The following is a 23,196-nucleotide window of genomic DNA, read 5'->3' as shown; positions in this document are numbered from 1 at the left end:
GTCACGAATCGTACCGTCGTAGCGATCGAAATGGTATAGTGTGACGGTACCCTAAGTTACAGGTGCTGTTAATTACACAAATTAGAGAAGCATCACATGATTTTTCAAACAGTGCCAATACTGTTGTCCACCCCCTTTTTTATGCTTGGTGTGGAATTATATCCAATTTGGCTTTAGGACAATTCTTTTTGCGTTTTTTCATTTAAGACAAATTAAATGAAGATAATAATACCAAATAATTTGCGTTTGCAATAATTTTCAGGAAGAAAATGAGTATTATCTGACAGAATTGGAGGGGTGTCAATACTTTTGGCCATGACTGTACTGCGGAAAATAAAACGCTGCGTTTCCATGCGTTTTTTTCCGCAGCATGTGCACAGCGTTTTTTTGTTTCCCATAGGTTTACACTATACTGCGGATCCGCAGCAAAATCCGCAACGTGTGCACATACCCTTAGGGTTGATGTCAGCTGCGTAATGTCAGCTGCTATCAATCCCTAGTGTAAGTAATGGAGAGGTTTCTATCAGACACCCCCACTACTAGCCCAGACCTGGCGAGACCCAGCGACTCTGAAGAGCGGTTGCGGTAGTAACTGTGAAGGAACATATTAAGAAAAATTCTCCATTTTGTGCTTTTCGACTCCATTTTGTTGTTTTGATATAAATTTTGTTAGTAGGCTAAAGTTTACAGATGTTATGAGACCGTGATTGTTGCAATCTGCCAGGACATGAGACTGAGGGTGCATTGTTCTACGAGACTTTGACGTACAGACGGTTCCTGCATTCTTATAGGTTAAGAACTGCTGATTGGTTGAAGTATAATTTCTATGACTATGAAAAGTCAGACAATAAACGGGGGCCCAGAGATCTGCTTGATCCTCCCCAAACAGAGACATTCGTCTCCGTCTGGTCATTTTCAGTTGCCGGCAACGCCCTGTAGATTAATTTGGAAATCACTGAGTTAACCGTGAAGGATCACTTTAGATCCTCCCTCGACATAACAATACCGCTCTTCACAGTCGCCGAGCTCAGCGCAAGACCCGGAATATCTGAAGAGCGGTGACGTTACTGATGTCACCGCTTTTCAGAGTCACCGGGTCTCGTGCTGCACAGCGGAACCAAAAGTGGCTGTAGGCAAAGTTTATGGAGCATCAGAATGAGGTTTCATAGCCTTTGGTCGTCTTATCCCTTCATTATCTACGAGATCCTGTTATAAGCAAAGGCCAACAAAGGTCTGAGTGACATTGTATATCTGAGTAGCATTACACATTACAATAGTCTTATTGTCACTACTAATAGGACTAGTGAATGGCCAATCATCAATAAACATAGCAGACTACAGCAGAACAGAAGATGATATAGAGGCCAAAGTATGGCTACGTTCACATTAGCGTTGCGCCGCCGTGCGTCGTTTTCCGACGAAAATCGGACGCACAGAAAATGCTACATGTAGCGTTTTCTTGCGTCCGACGCTAGCGTCGGAAACGACGCACGTGGCGAAAAACGCGACCAAAACGACGCACGCGTCCCCTATGTTAAACATAGGGGCGCGTCGCCGCTGCGTCGCCGCTGCGTCGCCGGCGCAACAGCGACGCACATTGGCGGAACGCCAATGTGAACGTAGCCTAAGATGTAAAAATACACAACTTTTATTGGAAAAGATTTTTTTCTTTTTATAAGAACAAAGTGAAACAGTGGATGAAAACACGGTGCATATATACAACAACAACGGGGTGGGTGAACCGCGGCAACACGCTAATACATATTATATATCACTTATAGTATGTGCAAAGTAGCACATACATATATTCTCATAGTATAAATCATTCTGTTTACCCCAATAATAGTAATGTTGGTGGATATGTCTGCCAATGGCTAAGATAGAAACACAGGCAACAAGGTTGAAAATCGTGAAACATAGCCAGATCTAACCGCACTTAATCGCCTGTCGTAGTTGTGGAGGTGTACAAGGAGGAAGCCAGCGGTCACCACATCACCCTAAAGTGATGTGATGACTGCTGGCTTCCTCTTGTACCCCTCCACAACTAGTTTGAGATCCAGTTATGTAGGTAAAGTAGCGGCTTTTCTTGGTACTGCAACTAAAAGCAATAAATAGGACTGAGCTGTAATGCTGGATACAGCTGTGATTATATGTTATATAGTCGTGTTACACTCCCCTCACTTCTTGTAACCTACAAGTGTACAAAGATATTATACAGTCACCATGTGACAAGTGGGCCTGTGTAACTTCAAATGCCAGGGCTGAATTTTAGTCCCAGTCCGGCCCTGGTCTCTGGTCTTAAGGTACCGTCACACTTAGCGACGCTGCAGCGATACCGACAACGATCCGGATCGCTGCAGCGTCGCTGTTTGGTCGCTGGAGAGCTGTCACACAGACCGTGTGTACAGTACAGGAGGAATGCAGAGCACAGCGCTGGAGGACAGACGGCTGTAGGTAAGTATGTAGTGTTTGTTTTTTTTACTTTTAGGATGGTAACCAGGGTAAACATCGGGTTACTAAGCGCGGCCCTGCGCTTAGTTACCCGATGTTTACCCTGGTTACCAGTGAAGACATCGCTGAATCGGTGTCACACACGCCGATCCAGCGATGTCTGCGGGGAGTCCAGCGACGAAATAAAGTTCTGGACTTTCTTCCCCGACCAGTGACAGCACAGCAGGGGCCTGATCGCTGCTGCCTGTCACACTGGACGATATCGCTAGCGAGGACGCTGCAACGTCACGGATCGCTAGCGATATCGTCTAGTGTGACGGTACCTTTAGGGGGAAGAAACCTTGATTCCGGCAATGTATCTTTTATTGAGCTGCTTACTGCAGTTTTTATACAGTTACAGTTTTCTCTGCTTCAGATCTACTAAATCTCTGAATGCTGAGCTCTATATAACTCCATCTACACCAGTGATTGGCAGCTTTCAGTGCACAGGCAGAAAGCTGCCAATCAGAAGAGGGGGTAGAGTTATACAGAGCTCATGAATATGGAGGACTACCTAACAGCAGGCTTACTAGTCCTCTAATGATAATACCCTGCTGATGAAACGGTGATTTTATCAAAACTACAACAAGCAGCCCAGTAAGTGACATATCGCTGGAATCAGCATCTCTGTCTCTACATTATCCTAATATTAGATTAGTTGGCAAAAACCCATTTACAGATTTCCTGTATGAAGGGGTTTCGGTCAATTTTGACACAGAAAACGATGGAAAGCCTGATGCACCGATTATAATTAACGAATGGATCTGTGACGGTCTAACGGCCTCCATTATGAGCCCAACAAGCTTTCCAAATACTCCTTATTTTGGAAGATCACCTTTTTTTAAGTACACAATATTTTCAGGATCCATCATGTTATGTCTACGGACCATTTCTGTAAAATACCTTTGTTATATGTAATTTTGGGTGGGTGTCTGTAGTGGTTTGGATGGATTATCTTTGTAGTTAAAAGAACAAGATGTACTAATGGCAAAATACAGGTATTTAGCCAGGAAGGAACTATAAATACATCTAAAAATAATTTTTTCTGCTGGGCCCATGGGGTATTATGTGAGATCGTGAATTGTGGAACTTAAGACTGCCTGACAAAGGGATTAAAGGGCTTGCGGAAGAAGCCCATGTGAAACATGCGTCGGGGCGGTGTGTGCAGCACCAAAGGGCAGCGATGGGTAAGAGACGTTATGTTATGTGACTTTTGTGCTCTCTCAGTCAGTGCTATACATATACATACATATATATATATATATATAATTGTCAAAGGGTTTTTCCGTCTGTCTGTCTGTCTGTCTGTCTGTCCTGGAAATCCCATGTCTCTGATTGGTCGAGGCCGCCAGGCCTCGACCAATCAGCAATGAGCACAGTATCGACGTAGAAATCCCGCGTCTCTGATTGGTCGAGGCCGCCAGGCCTCGACCAATCAGCGACGGGCACAGCTACGATGATGTCATAAAGGACGTAGACATCCCGCGTCTGATAGGTCGAGGCCGCCAGGCCTCGACCAATCAGCAACGGGCACAGTGATGATGATGTCATAATGGTTGCCATGGCGACAATGATGTCATAAAGGTTGCCTCGACCAATCAGCGACGGGCTCAGTCTGCCGCGAATTCTGGAATCATCATTGTCCATATAGTACGGGGACATGCATATTCTAGAATACCCGATGCGTTAGAATTAGAATCGGGCCACAATCTAGTGTGTATATATATATATATATATATATATATATATATATATATATATATATATATATATATATATATATATATATATATATATATATATATATATATATATATACTATGACTTCATATTAGAATTACTGGGTTCCTGCTGACGTCATCACTTTGGTCCCTTTAATATATTATTGCACGGTCACTTTACTTTTTATACAGTTTTGACTATTGAGCTCTAGCCTAGCATGCTGCACCTCTGGTGTTGCACTTGATCCTCTTTGTTGCGCCTGTTTCCCTTTGATTGAAACTCTGTAATTGACATTATTGCTGTAGAAGTGCCTTGTTTATATTGAGTAAAATAAAAATATTAGATTTTTTTCAATTCTTTGGTGGATTGTCTACGCTATTCCTTGCATGTTTACTGACTTAAAGGGGTAGGGAGCAAGTTTGCAGTCACTATAGACTTACGAATCCTCACTTCGTGCACACTGCGTGCTGTGAGGATTCTCCGATGTCGGGAGGATGATCACAAGTATATGATTTGCACATGCGGTGCCGACTAGTTGGGCGCGGCCTCGCTAAATGCAAGTGAATTGAACAAGGCCGGACACATCTAAATCTTATACTTGCAATCACATGACTGCTCGCTCCCCCTCTGGAGAATCAACAAGTGACTGTGACTGCAGACTAGTATTCTAAGGCCGGACAATCCCTTTAAAAACAGCTTTGCATAAACCTGGAATGAACCAGTACATCAGCAGTTTTGATTGTAATTTCTCATTGATGTAAACCATGCAAGCACTGTACTAAGCAGAAATAAGGAAGAAAGAGCGGCCATCATCAAAATACAATAAACAATAAGAAACCTAAACGACTGCTATTTCCACACTATTAATTTTCATTGCTTGTTTCAGGATATGACATCTTCCTAGGGGCGGTTAAAAGGTTAACTTTTAAATTACAGAAAAAAAAAAGAGTATAAGCATTATAAAAAATAAAAAAAAAGTCTCTTGATCTGATGCGGAGTGCTAAAACTGAGAACGAGCTGCTGAGAGCGTGGCTGTGGGACACGGGGTTCAAAACAGGACTTCCGTAAAAGATGTCACTAAAGCTGCAGAAACAGCGTCATTGTGAAAGAAACACTATATGCCGTACAATATTATTTTTTACGTAAGTGAAGGAAAATATTGCAGTGCAATAATAAATAATAAATATCAATAATAAATAAGGCACCTACTTTACTCTAAAGTCTAAAATGATTAAGCAATTTGAATTTAAGTTTCATAAAGATTCAATTTTTTTGTTTTCCAAATAAATTCTTGGATGGTATAGTGTCTCAAGGTCTTTTAAATTAATCTGAAACACCTAACATAGTAACATAGTAACATAGTTAGTAAGGCCGAAAAAAGACATTTGTCCATCCAGTTCAGCCTATATTCCATTATAATAAATACCCAGATCTACGTCCTTCTACAGAACCTAATAATTGTATGATACAATATTGTTCTGCTCCAGGAAGACATCCAGGCCTCTCTTGAACCCCTCGACTGAGTTCGCCATCACCACCTCCTCAGGCAAGCAATTCCAGATTCTCACTGCCCTAACAGTAAAGAATCCTCTTCTATGTTGGTGGAAAAACCTTCTCTCCTCCAGACGCAAAGAATGCCCTCTTGTGCCCGTCACCTTCCTTGGTATAAACAGATCCTCAGCGAGATATTTGTATTGTCCCCTTATATACTTATACATGGTTATTAGATCGCCCCTCAGTCGTCTTTTTTCTAGACTAAATAATCCTAATTTCGCTAATCTATCTGGGTATTGTAGTTCTCCCATCCCCTTTATTAATTTTGTTGCCCTCCTTTGTACTCTCTCTAGTTCCATTATATCCTTCCTGAGCACCGATGCCCAAAACTGGACACAGTACTCCATGTGCGGTCTAACTAGGGATTTGTACAGAGGCAGTATAATGCTCTCATCATGTGTATCCAGACCTCTTTTAATGCACCCCATGATCCTGTTTGCCTTGGCAGCTGCTGCCTGGCACTGGCTGCTCCGGGTAAGTTTATCATTAACTAGGATCCCCAAGTCCTTCTCCCTGTCAGATTTACCCAGTGGTTTCCCGTTCAGTGTGTAATGGTGATATTGATTCCCTCTTCCCATGTGTATAACCTTACATTTATCATTGTTAAACCTCATCTGCCACCTTTCAGCCCAAGTTTCCAACTTATCCAGATCCATCTGTAGCAGAATACTATCTTCTCTTGTATTAACTGCTTTACATAGTTTTGTATCATCTGCAAATATCGATATTTTACTGTGTAAACCTTCTACCAGATCATTAATGAATATGTTGAAGAGAACAGGTCCCAATACTGACCCCTGTGGTACCCCACTGGTCACAGCGACCCAGTTAGAGACTATACCATTTATAACCACCCTCTGCTTTCTATCACTAAGCCAGTTACTAACCCATTTACACACATTTTCCCCCAGACCAAGCATTCTCATTTTGTGTACCAACCTCTTGTGCGGCACGGTATCAAACGCTTTGGAAAAATCGAGATATACCACGTCCAATGACTCACCGTGGTCCAGCCTATAGCTTACCTCTTCATAAAAACTGATTAGATTGGTTTGACAGGAGCGATTTCTCATAAACCCATGCTGATATGGAGTTAAACAGTTATTCTCATTGAGATAATCCAGAATAACATCCCTCAGAAACCCTTCAAATATTTTACCAACAATAGAGGTTAGACTTACTGGCCTATAATTTCCAGGTTCACTTTTAGAGCCCTTTTTGAATATTGGCACCACATTTGCTATGCGCCAGTCCTGCGGAACAGACCCTGTCGCTATAGAGTCACTAAAAATAAGAAATAATGGTTTATCTATTACATTACTTAGTTCTCTTAGTACTCGTGGGTGTATGCCATCCGGACCCGGAGATTTATCTATTTTAATCTTATTTAGCCGGTTTCGCACCTCTTCTTGGGTTAGATTGGTGACCCTTAATATAGGGTTTTCATTGTTTCTTGGGATTTCACCTAGCATTTCATTTTCCACCGTGAATACCGTGGAGAAGAAGGTGTTTAATATGTTAGCTTTTTCCTCGTCATCTACAACCATTCTTTCCTCACTATTTTTTAAGGGGCCTACATTTTCAGTTTTTATTCTTTTACTATTGATATAGTTGAAGAACAGTTTGGGATTAGTTTTACTCTCCTTAGCAATGTGCTTCTCTGTTTCCTTTTTGGCAGCTTTAATTAGTTTTTTAGATAAAGTATTTTTCTCCCTATAGTTTTTTAGAGCTATATTAATACCTGATATTATTTTGCCAGGTGAGCCCAATTAAAGGAAAACTAGGAAGGACGTTCCACATTATTAAGCAGCCACAGGTGGAACGGGACATTGCAGGATAGCCCTAAATCTATGGGCGCACTAACTATCCCTGCTCCACAGATTACTTCTGATGGTGAAGATACCGGGGCCACGTGCCTTGCTAACTCAGCCCTGATCTGTCCTCTCCCCCACCCAAGGACAAATTGTATATATGAATACACAAACCAGATTAATAAGGGAAGACATACAGGGATAAATGAAAATACCAATGAAACAAATATGCAATCACAAACAGAGTGGAACACCAGGAAGTAAAGGAAGGAAAAACCAAATAGGAGTGGATAAGGATATGCACACAGACAGATCACCAGGCAACAGTCTTCTGAATAACACTCCAAACACATCCTCAAGCAATCAACACCTACAACTCCAGAACCAGGCAGTATGAAACTAAGGCTATGTGCACACGTTGCGGATTGGGGTGCAGAATTTTCTGCACAAAATCCGCATCTCCTGGCAGAAAATGCAGGTGCAGATTTGACGTGTTTTTTATGCGGATTTTGTACGTTTTTGTGCGAATTTTCTGCGTTTTTTACCCTTGCTGATTTTTATAATGGAAGGGTTCAGAAACGCTGCAGTTCCGCACAAAAGAAGTGACATGCTACTACTTTTGATCCGCAGTTTTCATGCGGATTTTTCCGCACCATTAGCACAGCATTTTTTTTTCTATTGATTTACATTGTACTGTAAATCACTTTGCGGAACTGCGGCGTTTTTGCGGAAAAAAACGCTGCGGATCCGAACTAAATCCGCATCGTGTGCACACAGCCTTACACTGAGAATCCCTGATTGCCAAAGGCCAGTATAAATAGCAGAGGGGAGTGGCCAACACAAACAGCAGAGACCATCAAAACAGGTAAGATCCAGGAGCTCTGAACTGAACAGATTAACCCCTGCACTGACAGCGGGAAAGTGCACTGTTTAATATGATGGTGAAGTAATAAATCTTAATAATAATCTTTATTTTTATACAGTGCTAACATATTCCGCAGCGCTTTACAGTTTGCACACATTATCATCGCTGTCCCCGATGGGGCTCACAATCTAAATTCCCTATCAGTAGGTCTTTGGAATGTGGGAGGAAACCGGAGTACCCAGAGGAAACCCACGCAAACACGGAGAGAACATACAAACTCTTTGCAGATGTTGTCCTTGGTGGGGTTTGAACCCAGGACTCCAGCGCTGCAAGGCTGCAGTGCTAACCACTGCGCCACCGTGCTGCCCATAAGTGCTTCTAATTAGTGCAGGAGTATGTGCAATCAGTCTTCTGGCCTGTCTCTGTCCGGGTAATCCCGTGACAACAGGTTTTAAGCATTATGGGAAGGAAAAGAAGATCTCTCTGCTGTTGAAAACCATCAAATAGTACAATGCCTTAGATATTTGACTTAAGGTACCGTCACATTAAGTGACGCTGCAGCGATCTAGACAATGATGTCGATCGCTGCAGCGTCGCTGTTTGGTCGCTGGAGAGCTGTCACACAGACAGCTCTCCAGCGACCAACGATGCCGAAGTCCCCGGGTAACCAGGGTAAACATCGGGTTACTAAGCGCAGGGCCGCGCTTAGTAACCCGATGTTTACCATGGTTACCATTGTAAAAGTAAAAAAAAAACACTACATACTTACATTCCGGTGTCTGGTCACGTCCCTCGCCTTCAGCTTCCCGCACTGACTGAGCGCCGGCCGTAAAGAACAGCGGTGACGTCACCGCTGTGCTTTGCTTTACGGCCGGCGCTCACAGTCAGTGCGGGGAGCTGAAGGCGAGGGACGTGACCAGACACCGGAATGTAAGTATGTAGTGTTTTTTTTTAACCCTGGTTACCATTGTAAATGTAAACATCGGGTTACTAAGCGCGGCCCTGCGCTTAGTAATCTGATGTTTACCCTGGTTACCAGTGAAGACATTGCTGAATCGGTGTCACACACGCCGATTGAGCGATGTCAGCGGGAGATCCAGCGACGAAATAAAGTCCTGGACTTTCCCCAGCGACCAATGATCTCCCAGCAGGGGCCTGTTCGTTGGTCGCTGTCACGCATAACGATTTCGTTAACGATATCGTTGCTACGTCACAAAAAGCAATGATATCGTTAACGATATCATTATGTGTGACGGTACCTTAAAACTTAGGACTGATTACCATCCTGTGAAGAGATTTGTGGCTGATACAGAGCACAAACTGGTTCGTGCAGAAAAGGGAATAATGAGGAAGGTTTCAGTCAGACAAATTCATCGGATTAAGAGAGCAGCTTCTAAAATATCATTACAAAGCAATAAACAGGTGTTTGAAGCATCTGGTGCATATGGAGTCCCACCGACCTCAAGGTGTAGGATCCTCCAGAGACTTGCAGTTGTGCATAAACCTACTATTCAGCCACATCTAAACAGTGCTCACAAGCAGTCAGTGACCAGCCATACATGAAGACTAATTTTATAACAGTCTTGTTTAGGGACAGTGCTGTGCAATCCTGGATGTAGCAGTGGATGGCTGGTGGATTGCCATCATGTCCCAACAAGGCTGCGACTTCATCAAGAAGGTGGTGGAGTCATGTTTTGGGCTGGAAACATGGGGAAACAGCTAGTAAGTATCTTAGGCTCCGTGAAGGTGTGAAAATGATCTCAGCAAAGTATATAGTTTCTGACTGACCACTTTCTTCCATGATACAAAAAGAATAACTGTGCGCGACGATTTGGATCACTTATAGAGCAGTCATATCAGCTGATACGACTGCTCTACCCCGCAGCCGGCAACACATTGACAGGAGCGTGCAATCACTCCTGCAGTGTATGCGCTGATCTGCGGTGAGAAAGTTCACCGGAGTTCATCAGCTGATGAGCCCCCGATGACATCATATAGGCACGGCTGCATGAGAACGTTCTCACGCTGCAGAGATGCTGTGAGATCACCGTGGCTCATCAGCTGATGAATCCTGGTGAACTTTCTCATCGCAGCTCAGAGCTACACTGCAGGAGTGATTACCTCCGTGTCAGTGTGTAGCCAGCTGTCCTTGAGAGCAGTCACATCAGTGACAGTGGGTGGGGGCATGCCCAATACTGTTACTCGCATCCTGTGCCTCATACTGATACTGGGGGGTTACGTGCCCAATACTGGTACTGGTGGTTCTGTGGCTAAAACTGTGAACGGAGGAGACATGTGCCTCATACAGATACCGGAAGCCCTGTGCTGTACTGGATTTGTTGCTTTTATTGAGTACGTGGAGGCTGTGCTGTTAATGGGGAATCTTGGCTACTGCGAACAGTAGTTTTTTAGAAAGATGCTCGTGAATTTTGGCACACAACTGATCTACCCCTGCTAATTCTGTACAGTAATACATAAGGATGCAGGGAGCCTGTGACGATATTCTGCCACTTCTGCATGTAGATAGGGTTTGTGCGGAGCGGCATTGTATACTATGACGGGCTAAGCAGTGGCCCTTTCTATAGACGCAGTCTCTCTGCCAATTCCTATTCATCTGAAGCTGGCAGTGGGCATATTTCAAATCAACATTATTCAGTGCACATAATGGGAATGTTCTGTGTACATAGAAAACAAACAGAAGGTTAAATAAAGCAACGAGGATTCGATCCCTGGGCGGTCCTCCTTTGTCACACGTCTTCTATCAGCTTTTTTCCATACACCATGCAAGGTCTGCCATTCATTTTTAGGCCTAATTTTAGACACTTCATCTAAAATAAACCAGGGGAATTAAGCGGAATATTTCCATGGCCACTTTACAAGTTATAAGAAGACATGAAGCATAAGATATCCCAATCTTCTAAAATACACGGGTGTACTATTATAGTTCATGTATAATTCCTCAACCGAGTGGTGCAAGTCATATTTAACTCTACACATGTCATGAAACCTAAATGAGACCTCTGAGTGACTTTTTAGGAAACTAATAACTTGTTATAATCAAGTCAACATTTTTCATCTTTGGGGGTCCGAAATGAAGAGGCAGAAGCGTTTAGCGCCAGGACCCTACTGATTAAGACTTATAACACATCACTAGTTTTCTTAAACGATAGGTACACTTTAATATATATTGTGATGGAAATGAGTAAAACTGTGGCTTTAGGGTTAAATAAATTGTCTGATTTGAAAAAATAAACATTTCAAATATGTAATTTGCGAGTCCACCCTTAAAGGCCACTAATCTATTAGCCAGAGTGTAAGGTGGCAACAAAACTCGTCTCTTGCTTTGAAGAACCTAACTAGTTTGTGTATTTGAAAGACTGTGTAATGCTTCATTTCTCCTGTGGAGGCGCTGCAGGGAAACTGAGCAGTTGCTGACAGGTCTCCCCCACACATTAGCGCTGACTGCTGGGGATTTCAGCAGCGGGACAGCGGGTGATCGACTTGCTTTCAAACATCCTTTAAAAGGGTTGTCCACTATTCAGGCAACCCATTTTCAATCAGAGCGTTTGCCCCTGTAAAATAATAGCATTTATACTCAATTCCATTGTCTCAGATGGTCCAGCTGTGTCGGCCCTCGTTCTCCCGGATCTCGTGCGATATTATTGTGACATGAGAGTCCTATGACCGATCAGCGCTGACCTCACGCTCCCCCGCCTTCAGACGTATCAGAAATCAGGAGGAAGTGAGCGGCCAGCCACAGCGCCAACATCCTCGATGTCTGTTTTGTCCAGATGCAGGGACAGGGAAGCCAGCGCTGATTGGTCGCAGGGCTCACGTGACAATCTCACGAATGCCCTGGGAGAGAGAAGGGATTGTCCTTGAAGTGAACAGCCCCTCTAAAAAAGACCTGTCACAAAAGTGAGTATGTTAAATTGGCCACATGAAAAACTTGCAATCAGGAGAAAATTAACTTTATACCTTTCAGGAGACACTGGCTTTCAGTCACAGAGGCGTGCCCAGAGGAGCTGCAGTCACTAACAGCACTGTGACAGGTGGCTGTACACGTACCCGCTCTGCACAACTGCGTTGCTGTCAAAGCGCAAGGGCGTGCTTACAGCTGCCAATCACTGTGTACTAAGTGGTGACTGTAGCCGCTTTGGCCACGCCTCTATGACTGAAAGCCGGCAGCTACCGCGAAGAATAAAGTTAATTTTCTCTCGGGAGCCGCACTTTCAGCACTGCAGCCGGAAGTTGTAATGCTATTAACCTGCAGATTAACAGAGTTTGGGGGCACGATAGGTTCCCTTTAAACACACAGCTGTGATATATCAAAACGGCACTGGTATTTTGGAAGGTTAGTGTTGTACGATAATAGTAATACAGAAGAGGTAGAAGAATTTTACAAGAAAATATTGATGGCACAGTGTAAACATGAAAGAACTGCCAATAAGTGTTACATAGTCAGAGCAATAACCAAACAAAGCCGTGACTAACGAGCGGCGGAGAGCCCAGATTTCCTTCGTTAGAACATGTCTGGTGTCATAATCACTGGGTGGTGCAGGAGGAAGGAGACTCCGGATCCCGCCCAATATTACAATTATTGGCTTGCCGATTACTAGGCTGTGCCCGTGCCTCTCCTGATGTGGTGATTGGAGGGTGAGGTTACCCAATTTCCATCACCTACTGTACTATCAGCTGTCGGGAACCTCAGTCTAGTCGGGATTTCTTGTTGGCAACTGTCCGGAACTGGCTTTACTGTTTAGAGACACAGTAATTAAAATAGTGCAACCACCGCAACCAGCTAATCAGTAGGGAAGCCCGGTACTAACTATTAATTACCCTGCAGGAAAATCTAAGAATTACATGGTGGTGGCGGATTTGAAAACCATGCTAGGCCTGATTCCGATGTCAGCTTTTCTTGTACCAGTGTAATTTTTTTTTTATGGATATCACTCGTACCTATAATGTGTGGGGTTGTTCACATGTCAGGCTTTCTCGGACTTATCCAAATCGCCAATGTGAGTCTATGGATCTGTGAAAAACATCAGACCGCACTCGAAGGCTCTCCAGGTCATGTCCATTTCTCACAGACTGATGGGGACAAAATAAAATTCCGCTTCTCCTCTTAGGGAAAAACTGATGAAAATGACCAAATCTGATGAGACTCAGAGCGTTATTTTCTCGTACGTGAAAAATCTGACATCTGAATGAGGTCTAAGGCTATATTCACACTTTGCGGATTTCACTGCGGATCCGCAGCGGATTTGACCGCTGCGGATCTGCAGCAGTTTCCCATGAGTTTACAGTACAATGTAAACCTATGGGAAACAAAAAAAACGCAGTGCACATGCTGCGGAAAAAACCGCGCGGAAACGCTGCGGATTATATTCCGCAGCATGTCACTTCTTTTCTGCGGATTTTCACCTGCTCCAATAGAAAACTGCAGATGAAAATCCGCAGAAGAAACCGCAGTAAAAACCGCGATAAATCCGCAGTAAAAACCGCGACGGGTTTTCACTGCGGATTTGGGAATTCTGCTGCGGAAAAATCCTCAGTGGAATCTGCAAAGTGTGAACATAGCCTAAGACTTTTTTCACAGGTCACCAATTTTCACATCTGTTAAAAAAAAAAAAAAAATACTGATTTTCATCAACGGGTGCAGGTTTTTAGTCGGAGTGTGTTTTTATCATCCAGTCCTTAGCATATTTTTCTCATATGCAAAAAAAAAAAAAAAACCGCTTGTGGAGGTTTCTAAAGCTTCTTGGAGGAACTGATCAGTGAAAAACAGACAGCAAACAGATGCCATCCGCGTGCTCGCCTTTGTATCACTGTCCCATTCACTTGAATTAACAAGCTATATCTGCAAACTGAGCAGAGCAGTCATGCCAACGATTGTGCTTGGTCAGCAAAAAAAAAAAAAACATGATTAACCCCTTCAAGACCCAGCCTATTTTGACCTTAAAGACCTTGCCGTTTTTTGCAATTCTGACCAGTGTCCCTTTATGAGGTAATAACTCAGGAACGCTTCAACGGATCCTAGCGGTTCTGAGATTGTTTTTTCGTGACATATTGGGCTTCATGTTAGTGGTAAATTTAGGTCAATAAATTCTGCATTTATTTGTGATAAACACGGAAATTTGGCGAAAATTTTGAAAATTTCGCAATTTTCACATTTTGAATTTTTATTCTGTTAAACCAGAGAGATATGTGACACAAAATAGTTAATAAATAACATTTCCCACATGTTTACTTTACATCAGCACAATTTTGGAAACAAAATTTTTTTTTGTTAGGAAGTTATAAGGGTTAAAATTTGACCAGCGATTTGTCATTTTTACAACGAAATTTACAAAACCATTTTTTTTAGGGACCACCTCACATTTGAAGTCAGTTTGAGGGGTCTATATGGCTGAAAATACCCAAAAGTGACACCATTCTAAAAACTGCACCCCTCAAGGTACTCAAAACCACATTCAAGAAGTTTATTAACCCTTCAGGTGCTTCACAGCAGCAGAAGCAACATGGAAGGAAAAAATGAACATTTAACTTTTTAGTCACAAAAATTATCTTTTAGCAACAATTTTTTTATTTTCCCAATGGTAAAAGGAGAAACTGAACCACGAAAGTTGTTGTCCAATTTGTCCTGAGTACGCTGATACCTCATATGTGGGGGTAAACCACTGTTTGGGCGCACGGCAGGGCTTGGAAGGGAAGGAGCGCCATTTGACTTTTTGAATCAAAAATTGGCTCCACTCTTTAGCGGACACCATGTCACGTTTGGAGAGCCCCCGTGTGCCTAAAAATTGGAGCTCCCCCACAAATGACCCCATTTTGGAAACTAGACGCCCCAAGGAACTTCTCTAGATGCATAGTGAGCACTTTGAACCCCCAGGTGCTTCACAAATTGATCCGTAAAAATGAAAAAGTACTTTTTTTTCACAAAAAAATTCTTTTAGCCTCAATTTTTTCATTTTCACATGGGCAACAGGATAAAATGGATCCTAAAATGTGTTGGGCAATTTCTCCTGAGTACACCAATACCTCACATGTGGGGGTAAACCACTGTTTGGGCACATGGTAAGGCTCGGAAGGGAAGGAGCGCCATTTGACTTTTTGAATGAAAAATTATTTCCATCGTTAGCGGACACCATGTCGCGTTTGGATAGCTCCTGTGTGCCTAAACATTGGCGCTCCCCCACAAGTGACCCCATTTTGGAAACTAGACCCCCCAAGGAACTTATTTAGATGCCTAGTGAGCACTTTAAACCCTCAGGTGCTTCACAAATTGATCTGTAAAAATGAAAAAGTACTTTTTTTTCACAAAAAAATTATTTTCGCCTCAATTTTTTCATTTTCACATGGGCAGTAGGATAAAATGGATCATAAAATTTGTTGGGCAATTTCTCCCGAGTACGCCGATACCTCATATGTGGGGGTAAACCACTGTTTGGGCACACGGCAGGGCTCGGAAGGGAAGGCGCGCCATTTGACTTTTTGAATGGAAAATTAGCTCCAATTGTTAGCGGACACCATGTCGCGTTTGGAGAGCCCCCTGTGTGCCTAAACATTGGAGCTCCCCCACAAGTGACCCCATTTTGGAAACTAGACCCCCCAAGGAACTTATCTAGATGCATATTGAGCACTTTAAACCCCCAGGTGCTTCACAGAAGTTTATAACGCAGAGCCATGAAAATAAAAAATAATTTTTCTTTCCTCAAAAATGATTTTTTAGCCTGGAATTTCCTATTTTGCCAAGGATAATGGGAGAAATTGGACCCCAAATATTGTTGTCCAGTTTGTCCTGAGTACGCTGATACCCCATATGTGGGGGTAAACCACTGTTTGGGCGCACGGCAGGGCTCGGAAGGGATGGCACGCCATTTGGCTTTTTAAATGGAAAATTAGCTCCAATCATTAGCGGACACCATGTCACGTTTGGAGAGCCCCTGTGTGCTTAAACATTGGAGATCCCCCAGAAATGACACCATTTTGGAAACTAGACCCCCAAAGGAACTAATCTAGATGTGTGGTGAGGACTTTGAACCCCCAAGTGCTTCACAGAAGTTTATAACGCAGAGCCATGAAAATAAAAAAAAAAATTATTTTCTCAAAAATGATCTTTTAGCCTGCAATTTTTTATTTTCCCAAGGGTAACAGGAGAAATTTGACCCCAAAAGTTGTTGTCCAGTTTCTCCTGAGTACGCTGATACCCCATATGTGGGGGTAAATCACTGTTTGGGCACATGCCGGGGCTCGGAAGTGAAGTAGTGACGTTTTGAAATGCAGACTTTGATGGAATGCTCTGTGGGCGTCACGTTGCGTTTGCAGAGCCCCTGATGTGGCTTAACAGTAGAAACCCCCCACAAGTGACCCCATTTTGGAAACTAGACCCCCAAAGGAACTTATCTAGATGTGTGGTGAGCACTTTGAACCCCCAAGTGCTTCATAGAAGTTTATAATGCAGAGCCGTGAAAATAATAAATACGTTTTCTTTCCTCAAAAATAATTATTTAGCCCAGAATTTCTTATTTTCCCATGGGTTACAGGAGAAATTGGACCCCAAAAGTTGTTGTCCAGTTTCTCCTGAGTACGCTGATACCCCATATGTGGGGGTAAACCACTGTTTGGGCACACGTCAGGGCTCGGAAGTGAGGGAGCACCATTTGACTTTTTGAATACGAGATTGGCTGGAATCAATGGTGGCGCCATGTTGCGTTTGGAGACCCCTGATGTGCCTAAACAGTGGTAACCCCTCAATTCTAACTCCAACACTAACCCCAACACACCCCTAACCCTAATCCCAACTGTAGCCATAATCCTAATCACAACCCTAACCCCAACACACCCCTAACCACAACACTAACCCCAACACACCCCTAACCCTAACCACAACCCTAATTCCAACCCTAACCCTAAGGCTATGTGCCCACGTTGCGGATTCGTGTGAGATATTTCCGCACCATTTTTGAAAAATCTGCGGGTAAAAGGCACTGTGTTTTACCTGCGGATTTTCCGCGGATTTCCAGTGTTTTTTGTGCGGATTTCACCTGCGGATTCCTATTGAGGAACAGGTGTAAAACGCTGCGGAATCCGCACAAAGAATTGACATGCTGCGGAAAATACAACGCAGCGTTCCCGCGCGGTATTTTCCGCACCATGGGCACAGCGGATTTGGTTTTTCATATGTTTACATGGTACTGTAAACCTGATGGAACACTGCTGCGGATCCGCAGCCAAATCCGCACCGTGTGCACATAGCCTAATTCTAAAGGTATGTGCACACGCTGCGGATCCGCAGCAGTTTCCCATGAGTGTACAGTTCAATGTAAACCTATGGGAAACAAAAATCGCTGTACACATGCTGCGGAAAAACTGCACGGAAACGCAGCGGTTTACATTCCGCAGCATGTCACTTCTTTGTGCGGATTCCGCAGCGGTTTTACAACTGCTCCAATAGAAAATCGCAATTGTAAAACCGCAGTGAAATGCGCAGAAAAAAACGCGGTAAATCCGCCATAAATCCGCAGCGGTTTAGCACTGCGGATTTATCAAATCCGCAGCGGAAAAATCCGCAGAGGACCAGAATACGTGTGCACATTCCTAACCCTAACCCTAGCCCTAACCCTACCCCTAACCCTACCCCAACCCTACCCCTAACCCTACCCCTAGCCCTAACCCTACCCCTAACCCTACCCCTAACCCTACCCCTACCCCTAACCCTAACCCTAACCCTACCCCTAACCCTAACCCTATTCTAACATTAGTGGAAAAAAAAAAATTTCTTTATTTTTTTATTGTCCCTACCTATGGGGGTGACAAAGGGGGGGGGGGTCATTTATTATTTTTTTTATTTTGATCACTGAGATATAATCTATCTCAGTGATCAAAATGCACTTTGGAACGAATCTGCCGGCCGGCAGATTCGGCGGGCGCACTGCGCATGCGCCCGCCATTTTGGAAGATGGCGGCGCCCGGGAGAAGACGGACGGGACCACGGCTGGATCGGTAAGTATGATAGGGTGGGGGGGGGACCACGGGGGGGGGGGGATCGGAGCACGGGGGGGGGAATCGGAGCGCGGGAGGGGTGGAACGGAGCGCGGGGGGCGTGGAACGGAGCACGGGGGGGTGGAACGGAGCACGGGGGGGTGGATCGGAGTGCAGGGGGGGTGATTGGAGCACGGGGGGAGCGGACACGAGCACGGGGGGGAGCGGAGCACTGGACGGAGGGGAGCCGGAGCAGTGTACCGGCCAGATCGGGGGGGTGGGGGGGCGATCGGAGGGGTGGGGTGGGGGCACACTAGTATTTCCAGCCATGGCCGATGATATTTCAGCATCGGCCATGGCTGGATTGTAATATTTCACCCGTTATAATGGGTGAAATATTACAAATCGCTCTGATTGGCAGTTTCACTTTCAACAGCCAATCAGAGCGATCGTAGCCACGAGGGGGTGAAGCCACCCCCCCTGGGCTAAACTACCACTCCCCCTGTCCCTGCAAATCGGGTGAAATGGGAGTTAACCCTTTCACCCGATCTGCAGGGACGCGATCTTTCCATGACGCCGCATAGGCGTCATGGGTCGGAATGGCACCGACTTTCATGACGCCTACGTGGCGTCAAAGGTCGGGAAGGGGTTAAAAAAAAAAAAAAAAAAAATCAATAAGCCCTGGAATATAATGTGTCAGAGGAGGAGGAAGAAAAAAAAAAAAAAAAAGAGTGCAATGACAGATGATGTGCTAAAGCCCTTAGATAATGCGATACTTGCACAATCCAGATAGTTAATGATTGCGGTGGAATATGTGTCAGTGGAACGGTGCAGAAAGATCCTCCTTACCCGGACACATTGCTGCAGGCGGTGCATCGTGGTTACAGGAACCTCTGGATCTACAACACTATAAAACTTTTATTGGAAAGATCTACGAGCAAAGTTAAATGAGTGACAGCTAAAGATGTCTCAAGGTATTATTTTTTGTACATCGTTATCATGTATGAGGCTCCTTATTCCAGACCTGTAACAAGTATTGCACATCTGAGTGTTTGTACGACAGTATGAACAAACCATTACCCCCAATACAAAGTCCTTTACACTGGAACGCCCCACGCTCTGACTCTCGCTCAGTGTTTGACAGCCGGCCAATGCCCGTTATGGAGCAGCGCACCCAAATCCTAGACAAACAATTCCAACGAGGCCTGCTCCTAGGAGACTGGCGAGGCCAACATACCTGCCCAAGCAATGACCAGGCTCGTGATCACAGCTCCTCCGGGCACTAAGCAAACAATTCTATTTGTCGAGTGCAACAAGATTAAATCTGATTAATATTAGAGTTTTATTACAATTATGTACGGCCGGATTAATGATAGTGAGCCTTGTACACACGGTAAATGCAGAACTGGAACCCAAGGAGTGGAGAAACAGCCGAAAATTGGATCCTTTACGGAGCCACTGTGTAACATCCAATTTTTACAGATGCATTGCATTTCTTTACCATACTAAACTGTATTTGTTCTTTGACATTTTGTTTTTATAGATTCTCCGTCATTAAAATGTATTACAGATGACAATATGGGTGAAAATCATCGTGTTTTTTGGATAAAAATTAGGCTACCCCTTGCATTTGCTGTGTCTTTTCTGCGCGATTTTGTCACAAAACCGTACCAGCTTCCTGAAGTCTTGTGCAGACGTTGCTTATTTTTTTAATGTTGTGGAAAACTTCTTGAAATGTCACAAAATTCTTAGTTGAGTCATTTTTACGCCAGTCGTGGCCAGCGCTGACACATTTTTAGAAGGTGAGACTAACATGGACACGTGAACAGCCCTCTAGACTGCAATGGGAACCTGTCCGTGACTTACAGACATCTAAGGGAGAGAGTTAATGGACGTATTCCTAGTAGTGATGAGCGAACGTGCTGGGATAAGGTGTTGTTATCTGTGCATGCTCAGGTGCTAGCCGAGTGTCTACAGCGTGTTCCAATAATATGTTTGAGTCCTCGCGCCTGCATTTCTCGCGGCTGTTTGACAGCTGCAGCACATGCAAGGACTGCCTAACAAATAGGGAACCCATGCATGTGTTGCAGCAGTTAAACAGCCGCGAGACATGCAAGGACTCAAATATATTATTTCAGGGTGCCAAAGACACTCAGTTAGCATCTGAGCATGGCGGATAACGCCTTCTCCCAGCACGTTCGCTCATCACTATATCCTAATCACTTGGGGCAGTGAAAGGGGTCGAATGTAAAATGTAAATATGCACAAAAAGCATAGCCTACACATAATAGTGCACAAGCACAAGTAATCTAAGTGAAATACTAATTCAGAAGAGAAATGATGAACTCCACGTCAAAGATACAGTGTATACAGTCAACATATACGAATATATATATATATATATATATATATATATATATATATATATATATATATATATATATATATATGTTTAAACACCGCTGTTAAAATCCCAATGTTGTCACATAACAAATCATACAAAAAAGATCATTTCAGAACCTTTTCTATCTTTAATGTCACCCATTAATCTGAGAAACAAATTTAAATAATTTTGAAGGGGGATTAAAAACTAACAAAAACTAAAAAATGTGGTTGCAGAAGTGTGAACAGTGACACCCGGTTACATTTGGGGGTTTAGGTTAGGTCCAGAATTAGCTAAGCCTAAGGGTACCGTCACACAGTGGCATTTTGATCGCTACGACGGCACGATCCGTGACGCTCCAGCATCGTAACAATATCGCTCCAGCGTCGTAGACTGCTGTCACACTTTGCAATGTACGACGCTGGAGCGATAATTTCATGACGTATGTGCGATGTAGAAGCTGTTGGTTACTATACGCACATCGTATACAATATCGTGCACACCTTTGTTACACCATGCGATCATGCCGCCACAGCGGGACACTAGACGACGAAAGAAAGTTTCAAACGATCTGCTACGACGTACGATTCTCAGCGGGGTCCCTGATCGCAGGAGCGTGTCAGACACTGCGAGATCGTAACTACATCGCTGGAACGTCACGAATCGTGCCGTCGTAGCGATCAAAATGCCACTGTGTGACGGTACCCTAAATTAAATAGTAGTCAGTACACAGAAGTTATGTACGGTGATTCTGATTAATTGCTGTTCTAGTGGGATTTGGTTGACATTTTCTAAGCTGCATTTTACCATTGCAAAAACCATTAGACGTAAACAGGTTACAACACAGCAAAGGTATCAGTCAGGAAAAGGATACAAATAATTTCCAAAGCATTAGATTTACCATGGAACACAGTGAATATGATCATCAAGAAGTAGTTTAAATTTGGCACAACATTGCCATTACCTAAAAGTGCACATCACTCAAAAATTGATAAAATGTCAAGAAGAAAATTAATCCAGGTGACTTCCTATAGGCCTTAAGCATCATTAAAGAACCTGCAGGAATTTCTGGCATGTATCAGTTGTGTACTGTATAGGGCAGCAACCTCCTGTATTCTTCACATGTCTGGCCTGTGGGGCAGGGTGAGAAAACAAAAGCCTTTTCTTACAAATAAAAACATCAAAGCCCAGCTATCTTATCAAAACCTACCGTATATACTCGAGTATAAGCTGACCTGACTATAAGCCGACCCCCCTAATTTTGCCACAAAAAACTGGGAAAACTTATTGACTCGAGTATAAGCCTAGGGTGGAAAATGCAGCAGGTACAGGTAAATGTCAAAAGTAAAAATAGATACCAATAAAAGTAAAATTACCGTAATTGAGACATCAGCAGGTTAAGTGTTTTTGAATATCCATATTGAATCAGGAGCCTCATATAATGCTGTATACAGATACAGTTCATGATGGGCTCCATAAGATGCTCCATATTAAAATATACCCCATATAATCCTGCATAAAGGGTAATAATGGCCCCATAAGATGCTCCATAGAGACATTTGCCCCATATACACAACTGATGGTCTCAACCCCATTTACAAGCCAAGAAATCCCACTTATTAAACCTGACAGGGCACACCAGTGAAGTGAAAACCATTCCCGGTGACTACCTCTTGAAGCTCATCAAGAGAATGCCAAGAGTGTGCAAAGCAGTCATCAAAGCAAAAGGTGGCTACTTTGAAGAACCTAGAATATAAGACATAATTTCAGTTGTTTCACACTTTTTTGTTAAGTATATAATTCCACGTGTGTTAATTCATAGTTTTGATGCCTTCAGTGTGAATGTACAATTTTCATAGTCATGAAAATACAGAAAAATCTTTAAACGAGAAGGTGTGTCCAAACTTTTGCTCTGAACTGTATGTATATATATATATATATATATATATATATATATATATATATATATATATATATATATATATATATATATATATATATATATATATATATATATATATATATATATATATATATATATATATATATATATATATATATATCTCAACTCCTCCAATACCATAGCCATATTCTAGCCATCACCCTGTATGGCTTACAGGAACATCTATCGGAACAAGTGAATTGCCATCAATGGAAAATCCCGACCTATATGTGCCCCGCAGACACAATTTACATGTAATTTCACATTTCTGAAATACTTTGCTTTTGCATACTATATATGATTGACATGATAACATCTGGGTGACAAAGATATATAGGGTAAAAATATAACAAACTCTATGGCCAAAACTTAAAGCGAACACTTTAGTCACTACGTTGGAAATTACATATACAGCAGCAACAGGATCCACAATACAGAAAAGCCT

General features: G+C 43.2%; 2 protein-coding genes across 5 annotated transcripts in view; one reads left to right on the top strand and one right to left on the bottom strand.

The window, feature by feature from the left end:
• NLN (neurolysin) overlaps nt 1-23,196 on the bottom strand; it is a 115,338-nt gene that overhangs the window by 25,328 nt on the left and 66,814 nt on the right. The window lies entirely within an intron of this gene.
• Nucleotides 19,368-23,196, top strand: part of SGTB (small glutamine rich tetratricopeptide repeat co-chaperone beta) — a 186,344-nt gene continuing 182,515 nt past the window's right edge. The window contains exon 1 of the mRNA XM_069749520.1: nt 19,368-19,400. The gene's annotated coding sequence lies outside the window, so the exon portion shown is untranslated. The remainder of the gene's footprint in view (nt 19,401-23,196) is intronic.

Source organism: Ranitomeya imitator, chromosome 1 (assembly GCF_032444005.1).
Source record: "Ranitomeya imitator isolate aRanImi1 chromosome 1, aRanImi1.pri, whole genome shotgun sequence".
NCBI classification, from domain to species: Eukaryota; Metazoa; Chordata; class Amphibia; order Anura; family Dendrobatidae; genus Ranitomeya; species Ranitomeya imitator.
This window is presented reverse-complemented; position numbering and strand designations above follow the sequence as displayed.